Source organism: Dama dama, chromosome 13 (assembly GCF_033118175.1).
Source record: "Dama dama isolate Ldn47 chromosome 13, ASM3311817v1, whole genome shotgun sequence".
NCBI classification, from domain to species: domain Eukaryota; kingdom Metazoa; phylum Chordata; class Mammalia; order Artiodactyla; family Cervidae; genus Dama; species Dama dama.
Genome location: NC_083693.1, coordinates 53,592,163 through 53,601,567, shown reverse-complemented (window position 1 = coordinate 53,601,567; position 9,405 = coordinate 53,592,163). Strand labels below are relative to the sequence as shown.

General features: G+C 42.0%; 1 non-coding gene across 1 annotated transcript; it reads left to right on the top strand.

Moving 5' to 3' along the window:
• The first annotated feature begins 9,055 nt into the window (after positions 1–9,055).
• On the top strand, positions 9,056–9,162 carry LOC133068544 (U6 spliceosomal RNA). The gene has a single exon (XR_009695523.1). It is a non-coding gene; the product is annotated as a U6 spliceosomal RNA (small nuclear RNA).
• Positions 9,163–9,405: the final 243 nt, after the last annotated feature.

The following is a 9,405-nucleotide window of genomic DNA, read 5'->3' as shown; positions in this document are numbered from 1 at the left end:
GGATACCAAGGAACCAGATCCCAAGGACCGGAAGGAGGAGCTGAATGCAGTGGAGTGTATGTTACACTTGGGAAGTGTGAATCAGTTGCTACTGGCGCTGCACAAACTGGCCACTGATAAGATCAACCCCCACTTGCTGACCTCATTGAGACTCATTACCTGAATAAGCAGGGTAATACAAAGAACTGCGTGACCACATAACTGATTTACACAAGATGGACTTCACAACACTCTGAAAGTGTTTTTTTAGGGGTAACCTTTACCTGTTCTATAGGTTGTACCAAAACATCTACTTAAGTTCTTTTGTACCATTCTTTCAAATGAAGCAATTTGGTATCCCCTCCAAAAAAACACTTTCAGAGTGAAAATGTAACTCATGAAGGGGAGAAAATATTTGCAAATCATATATCTGATAAGGGATTAATATTAAGAGTCTACAGAGAACTCCTAAAACTAAACAACAAAAAATAAATAACCCAATTCAAAAATGGGCAAAGGACTTGAATAGACACTTCCTCAAAAAAGATATCCAAATGACCAATAAGCACATGAAAAGATGCACATTACTAATTGTTATGTAAATGCAAATCAAAACCACAATGAGGTACCCCTTCACATCCATTAGGTAACTACCATCAAAAACAAAACAAAACAATAAATGTTGGCAAGGATGTGGAGAAATTGGAACTCATGTGCACTACATGTGTGACTATAACATGATACAGCCACTGTGGAAAACAGCATGGTGATTCCTCAAAAAAAATTAAATACAGACTTGGCGTATAACCCAACAATTCACAACTCCACTTCTGGATATATTGCCAAAAGAATTAAAAGCAGTGTCTCAGAGATATATTTATACACCCACAGTCACAGTGGCTTTATTTGCAAAAGCTAAATTTTGAAAGCAACTCAAGAGTTCACGGACAAGTGAATGAATAAGCAAATGTGCTCATGCATAAAGGGAACATTTTTCAGTCTTAAAAAGGAAAGAAATGCTGACATACTCTACAGCACGGATGAACCTTGAGCCTGTTATGCTAATTGAACTAAGTCAGTCACAAAAAGACTAGTACTGTATGATTCCATTTGTATGAGGTACTTGGAGTAGTCAAAATTATAGTAAGTAGGATGGTGGTTGCCAGGGGCTGAGAGGAGAGGGAAATTAGGAGTCATTGTTTAATAGCTGTGGAGTTTCAGTTTTGTAAGATGAAAAGAGTTTTGAAGATGGATGGTGGTGACGGTTGCTCAACAATATGGATGTAATTAATGCCACTGAACTGTTACTTAAACATGATTAAGATGGCAATTTTCATGTTATGTGTATTTCACAATTTTAAAAATTTGAAAAAAGATCAGGGCTAATTCAGGTCAAATCCAGTATGCAAATATATAGATCTTAAGTTTCTAGGCAGTTAGAAAATTAAGCAACAAATTTGACTTACCATCCCTCTACTACCTCTCAAATTCCTGGGGCATATATTTTACAAACAAGCTTCCCTATGTATTCACCAAGTGAGAGAAAAGTACACTTCTATAGGCAAACTGTCTTAAGTTTGAGTGTAGAATAAATGCATTTCACACATGCAAAGTCTCAAAAAACTTACACCCAACTTACGGTTACCAAAGGGATAGCAGGGGATGGGGGATGTAAATTAGGAGCCTGGGATTAACATATACACATTACTGCATATAAAATAGGTGAACAACCAAGACCTACAGTCTAGCACAGGAAACTATACTCAATACCTTATAATAACTTACAATGGAAAAAATATGAAAAAGAATATATGTATATACATATATATGCATATGTACGTATATATGTAACTGAATCACTTTGCTGTATACTAACACAATATTGCAAATTAACTATACTTCAATTTTTAAAAATTTCCATCCCAACCATTCTTTCTTAGCAGACTACTATATGACAAAAGTTAGCCCTTAATTGCTACTATGAGGTATCGTGTATTTTTTCCAAACTCTTCACAGAACTGATTGCAGACTCCCTGAGGAAGGGACAGTTTATATTTCTATTACTCAACAGGATTTTGAGACTGTATTTGTACCACAGCGGAGATTCAGTACATGTTGTTTATTCCAGAGGTATTACAAACAGTAAGTAAATCTTCCATTAGCAGAGAGAAGGGCAGGAATGGAGTCAGCCAGGACAGGGGAGTGCTAAGGCTCATTCTGCCGCTATTCACCCAGCAGCGCTCCATTAACTCGGCTCACCTAGTCCAGCCAATTTTACCTCTAGTTCTTGCCAACACACATCCTCCTAGAAATAATCATTATTAATATTCTCCATGATCACTAGTCATATTTAATTATAGAATTACAAACGTGGGCAGTATCTCTTGCTTAATTTTCAAAAATCTTCTTGGAATCAGACAATAGTCGTGCCCCACTTCGAGGGAAAGATGGTCTCAGCAGTTCCACTAAATCCCGGTAGGTGGCGCTGGCACAGTACAAACCAGTTCCAGTTTGCCTTGTTTATTGAAAGAATCCATCTCCTTTTGCCATTAAGGTTATAAAATGTATTTCTAGTGTGACTTGATGGGCCATATCTGTAACTTAACAATATCGGGATCAAATTCTGATACCTAATCAAACGGATGTAAGCTCTATTAGATTTCGATTAGCATTCATTCTGATTTGATTATAAGCCTTCAACCATTCAAATGGCTAATAAGGAGACATTTAGGTAATTGCAGCTGTCTGGGGTTATTGCATTTGCTATCATTTCCACAGAGTGATTCATGTACAGACTGGGCCATAAAATTTGTTTTTGTTGGTGGAGACAAGAAATGAGAGTTTATTGGGGTGGGGGCACTGTAAAACATTTTGTTGTTGTGGTCTGGCATTTGGGATTGTTTTTTCTTTTTCCTTTTTTTTTTAAAAAAATGGCATTGTTTTTTAATTAGAAGGGAAATACGAGTGTAGGGTGCTTGCCATTTAGCTGTTTTCCAAAAAGATAGTCTCCATTCTGCATCCACAATACTGTTTCATTTGGCAAAAGAAGAGAGACATTGGCCAAGTTTCCTTTTCCTCTCTTTTAATTGAACTGACTTTCATTTGAACTGAGCAGATTAACCACCTCAAAACTCAGCTCCCGCACAAAGGCCTTCTTCAGTAAATAGAACTGGGGTCTCTCCTCTCACTTAATGTCCTTCCTAGGTGCAAACACTAGAGGTGTTTTACCAAAGTTGCTAGACCACTTGGTGAGGATATTGAGGCACACTTTAACATAAAAGGAGTACTTGAACTAACTGACCTTCAAGGTCACTTCAGCCTGAGATTGACAAAAAATGTCCCTGTGCCAAAGAGCCCCCCGACTCCAGGAGTGGGACAGGTCACCTAAGTTCCTAGAGCAGCCTACAGGTGGTATATTTTTCTGGATGGGACAGAGTTGCTGTTCCAGAGAGGTGGGGAAACTCACCCTCTAAGCTACATGGGCCACTAAGAGCCTGAAATTCAAGTCTGGAAAGAAAAGTCATCAGTGAAAACTCATTTATTCTTAAATCCAATACTTTATCATTTTAACCCACAGATAACTTACTAATTTGTCAATATTAGTATTAGCTTCGAAACTATATTCCACTCAAGGAAACAGATATGGTCACTGAAGACTCAAAATCAAATTGTGAGGGGAGCTTAGAATTCTCTTTTGTTCTGCTAGAAAACACGTCTCATGTCCTGACATGAAAACATAAATTCTCATAAATACTCCGCTATTCTCAGAGGCCTAGGATATAAACCCCCAGACCCCAGGACTACATCTTTTTGGTCCTGTGTGTTGGGGCAGGACCTAGCCTGAGACTTCACAGACCACAAACACCTTGCTGGGCTATAGATCCAATCCTATTCGAGGTCAGACTGTGTGTGTGAAAATATAAGAAAATGCAAGGCTTTCTTAGAACAATGTTCCATCAAGCCTAATAGTTTGCCTTCTATACATTCAAATGTAAATTCAGTAACCTTCCAGAAAGACAAACATCCTAGGCTGTCCTTTAATGCACTGGATTTTTTCTTTCCCCAGTACAGGTGGTTGTGGGGTGGGCCAGGATCCAAAAGTCTTGACCATAAAAAGAATGCAGGCTGACAAACTGGAGGTCTGAGCCACCGCCCAAGACTCATGCGGGTGGGGTCCATTTTTCCCAGAAGTGCGGACAATGTCATTTGTAATACAGAAAAAATGTGGCAGACATTGCCAGGGAAGTTCTCTCAGCATTGAGTGAAGAGGTGGGCGTAGGATGGGACATAAATGAGGAAGGGGGGATGGGGCCGTGCATATACACATGGAGAAGGCGGTCACAGAAACACATTTCCTCCTAGGTCTGTCCCTGCAGACGGGCCTGTGGTCAATTGTTTGGAGAAGAAAACAAGCATCTGCGCAAACTCTTAGCCACTCTGTGGAGGGAATTTCTATAACCCTTCAGTATCCCTAGAGCCAGAGCTCAAGTTGGGGATCTAATGTTCCCTTAGCAGGAGATAGTATGGATTAGTACGAGAGGAATGGAGTAACTTTTTATGGAGGAATTTCCTAAATGTGAGAAATCCATTCCTAAGATCCCAGCATTGACCTGGCTTTCTGAGATCTCTGACTTCATTTCCTCTTACTCTTCCCCTGACTCACTCCACTTCACCCACACTGCCTCCCTGCTGTGTCTCCAAGAGGGCCCGCCTCAGGGCCTTTGCACTCACCCAGCTCACTCCCTCCATCCCTTTAGGTCTTTACTTCACCGTTGCCCTCACATCTTCCCAGCCACCCTGCTTAAAATTTCAATATATCCTCCTGCCCTGACATTGCTACTCCTTTCTCTGACTTTATTTTTCTCTTAAACACCCTCACTAGTGTATTCTATATTTTACTTATTTATCTGGTATATTTCTGTCTCCTAAACAAGGTAAGCTCCCTGAGGGCAGAGTTTTGGACTGTATCTCCCATGCCAAGAAGAGTGTCTAGAACAGCGTGGGCACTCAGGACAGAGCTTTGAATGAATCAAGTCCAGTTCCATATTCATACTTTCCACAGGGACACTGACTCACATGAATTTCTTTCCAAGCAAATTAATATCCTGAGAGTTTCTTAGAGAATAGTCAAGCATCCTGGGAAACCCAGCTGCTTTCTAGAATCCTCCCTACTTTTAAATGTTCAGAAGCATCTAGAGCAGTGGTTCTCAAAGTGTGGTCCCCGGCCAGAAGCAATAGAGGACCTGTGGCTTGTAAGAAAGACATTTTCAAGCCCTAGCCAGGACCTACTGGACAAAGATCTCCAGAGGTGGGCATGTGGGGGAAGGGGGGTGGGGGGGTGAGGCAATCTAGTTTTAAAAGCCCTCTGGTGACTCTAAGGCAAGCTGCAGTTTGAGAACTAATCACTGAGTAAACAGCGGAGGGCTAAATTATCCAGAGATATGGATTCTAGCCCTGGGCTACTTAGTTGTGTGACCTAAGTTGGTCACATCCAACATCCCTGAGTTGGGTACATCCCTTAGCCTCACCTACCTCTGTCTCTTCACTTACAAAATGAAACAGCTGCTAAATTTTTCTTCCATGTTTTCAACGTACTACTGGTAAATCTTACAATCACAGCCCTGAAGAACCTCTTTACTTAACCTTATAAATGTGTATTTGAAGTAATTCAACATTCTATCTTAAGGAAAACTTTCTTTTCTTTCAATCTGGCCTTTCCTCAAGTTTCCTGAATTGGTGAGCAATCTGTACAGACACACAATCTTGCCACACTGGACGCCTCTTCCGATGACCATCTTCTCATACCTCTCGCCTTTTTCAGCTTCTGGGACAGCCCCCTCTTCCAATTTCCCTCCTGTCTCGAGCTGTTCTTTCTCAGTTTTTTTGTTTGTTTTTTTTTGTTTGTTTTTGCTGGCTTCTTACCCTCAGCTTCTTAAGTGCTGGTGTTCCCATGTTGATTCTCAGAATCTACATGCAATTCTGGGTGACTCTGTCCTCACCCTGACTTCAGCTATTTCTCGAGTAAGCGGACGACTCCCAAATATTTTATTCTCTTAGAGATAAATCTCCACATTCAATCACCTGTCATGTGTTTCTGGGTCCCCTGAGATGAAAACATCCAACAGAGAACGCATCACTTCCCCTACCCACTCTTCTTCCGATTTTCCCACTAAGCAGCCCAGGTCAGGAACGAGAAGCTCCCGATGCCGCCTCCTCTCTCCTTGCGTCTCATCCTCTCTGTCCCCACTCTCGGATCTCTTTAACCATCTCTGCCCTCACTTTCCCGTCACTGCCTTTCACTGGCCACCAGCTCCATGCCTAACCCACTGCAGTCTGCTTGCCACACACTGTCTCCCAAAGCACACTGATGCCAGCTACCATGTAAAACCCCCCAGGGACCCTCCTGGTGGTCCAGCAGTTGGGACTCTGTGCTTCCACGGCAAGGGGCCTGGGTTCGATCCTCAGGTGGGGAACTAAGATCCTTCATACTGCTCGGTGCAACCAAAAAAAAAAAAAAAAAAATTTTTTTTTAATTCAAACAAAATCCCCCAGGGGCTCTCCATAGGTTTGAAGGCACTGTTCCAGCTTCTCTGCTCAGTCACATGGATCTGCCTCATCTCCTTCCTGCCCACACTCTCGTCTCCCCACCCCACACCAGCCCACGTGCAACTGCTTGTTTCATACTTGGATGCTTCACCAGACTCCACCTCCTCCTGGCATGTCCTTCCCCCCACTTTTCTGACTTTCACTTGTCCCTTAAAAGCTGCCCTTTGTCACCTCACACCTGTCAGAATGGCCATCAGCAAAAAGAACACAAATAACAAATGCTGGGGGAAATGTGGGAAGAAGGGAACCCTTTCACACTGCTGGTGGGAATGTAAATTGGTACAGCCACTATGGAAAACAGTATGGGGTGGAGGGGTTCCTCAAAAAACTACAAACAGAGTTACCATATGACCCAGCAGTTCCACCCCTGAGTATATACCTGAAAGGAAGGAAAACAGTCATTTGAAAAGGTACGTGCACCTCGATGTTCACAGCAGCATCATTTACAACTGCCAAGATATGAAGACAACCTAAGGGTCCACAACAAATGAATGGATAAAGAGCATGTGGGGTGTGTGTGTGTGTGTGTGTGTGTGTGTGTGTGTGTGTGTATTCTGTTGTTGAGTCACTAAACCTTGTAGGACTTTTTGTGACCCCCAGGCTTCCCTGTCCTTCACTATCTCCTGGTATTTGCTCCAATTCATGGCCATGGAGTTGGTAATGCTAACTAACCATCTCATCCTCTGCTGCCCCCTTCTCTTTTTGCCTTCAAACTTTCCCAGCATCAGGGTCTTTTCCAATGAGTCGGCTTTTCATATCAGGTGGCCAAAATAGTGGAGCTTCATCATTAGTCCTTCCAATGAATATTCAGGGTTGACTTCTTTCAGGAGTGATATATATGTGGGTGTGTGTGCATATATATATTCCATATATATGGAATACAACACAATGGAATACTACTCAGCCAGAAAAAAGAATGAGATTTTGCCATTTGCAACAACATGGATGGACTTAGAGGGTATTATGCTGAATGAAACAAATCAGACATAGAAAGACAAACACTGGATGATATCAGTGATAGTGGGATCTAAAAAAATACAACCAACTAGTGAATATAAGAAAAAATAAACAGACTCACAGACACAGAAAACAAACCAGTGGTTACAGTCTAGAGAGGGAAGGGGGAAGGGGCAACAAAGGGGTATGGGAATTAAGCGATCCAAATTACTATGTATAAAATAAATAAGCTACAAGGATACCTGTACAACACAGGGAATATAGGCAATATTTTATTATAACTATAAATGGGGCATGACCTTTAAAATTGTGAATCACTATACTTTACGCCTATAACTTTTATAGTACTATACATAAACTATACTTCAGTTAAAAAAAAACAACTCTCCTTTACCAACACTCGCAGCCTGCCTTAATTTCCCTAATTCTATGCTCCCAGAACACTTTGTTCTCCCTTCAACCTCAGGCTTTATCACTCCTTACTCAAATCACTCCTGGATCGGATTCTCTCCCCAGCCTATAAGTTCCCTGACAGCCAGGAACTTTTTTTTTTTTTTTTTTTTTGTTATCTTTAGACATCAGCAGTGCCTGGCAGAAAAGTGCTTAATAAATGCTTGACAATGACATATTAATGTTTATTTTTTCTTTATATACACAACACTTTTTCTCTAGGGATTTGCTTTTTTCGTATTAGTCAAGCGTGTCAATATGTCACATTTCCTTTAGCGTAACCAGTCCTTTGTCTAAACGTAGCTGCAGGCAGTTAGGGACAGACGTCCATGCTGGATCCTGGAGCAGCAGGAACTAAGAAAGTGAATTTACTCAGCGGGAAAGACTCTGATGGGAAGCCTGGGGTGGGAAGGAAGGCCAGCCTGTCTGTGGGGGCTGTGACATTTTGAAAGCACCAAATTCACTGTCACCTCGAGCTTTTCCTGTGGGGCAAAAGGGGTGACAGAGGCGGGGGCTTTTGTCTTCTCTTGTGGGCAGATTTCCCCTGCAAGTTTTCCTTTTGTGGTGCCTGTGGCCACGAAAGAGCCTTCCCCAGGAACCCCCACCTATTTTTAGCCTCAGTTCAACACCCTACAGACAGCACCCGACTCATGCACCTCTATGTTAATTTTCAATCCTACTGTTGCCAAGATGAATCACCCAGGGCTGGCCTGATGAATTGCTAGACCTGAAGTGAGAAGACAGACTTGAAGTGAGAAGGTAAAAACCTTTAACAGTGGAAAGTTGCAAAGATGCCCTGACACCTAACACATCTAAGCCTCCCTGTGCTTCTTTTACAAAACTGTTTTGTGTACGGTCACATGTCATGTTATTTGAATGAAGTTCTCTGTGATCTGGCTCTTGAGATTTAGAGCCTGCACAGAAAGACCTGAACTCCTCACTAGGATTTGCTCTTGAAGGAAAACTTATCTGGGAAATGAATTATTCTAGATGTTGTCTGAATGAGGTATATGACACACCATCTACCGTTCTTAGGCTTTTTAAGTACTGACTATGTTAGTTGGTGCTCGCTTCTGCCACACATATAATAAAACTGGAACGATACAGAGAAGATCAGCATGGCCCCTGTGCAAGGATGACACGCAAATTTGTGAAGCGTTCCATATTTTGGGGGCTTCCCTGGTGGCTCAGCTGGTAAAGAATCCACCTGCAATGGGGGAGACCTGGGTTCGATCCCTGGGTTGGGAAGATCCCCTGGAGAAGGGAAAAGGCTACCCACTCCAGTATTCTGGCCTGGAGAATTCCATGGACTGTATCGTCCATGGGGTTGCAAAGAGTTGAACGTGACCGAGCGACTTTTTTTGTTTTTAATGTTAGTTGCTGTATGCTTTGTGATACAAGGTCAAGCTCTTG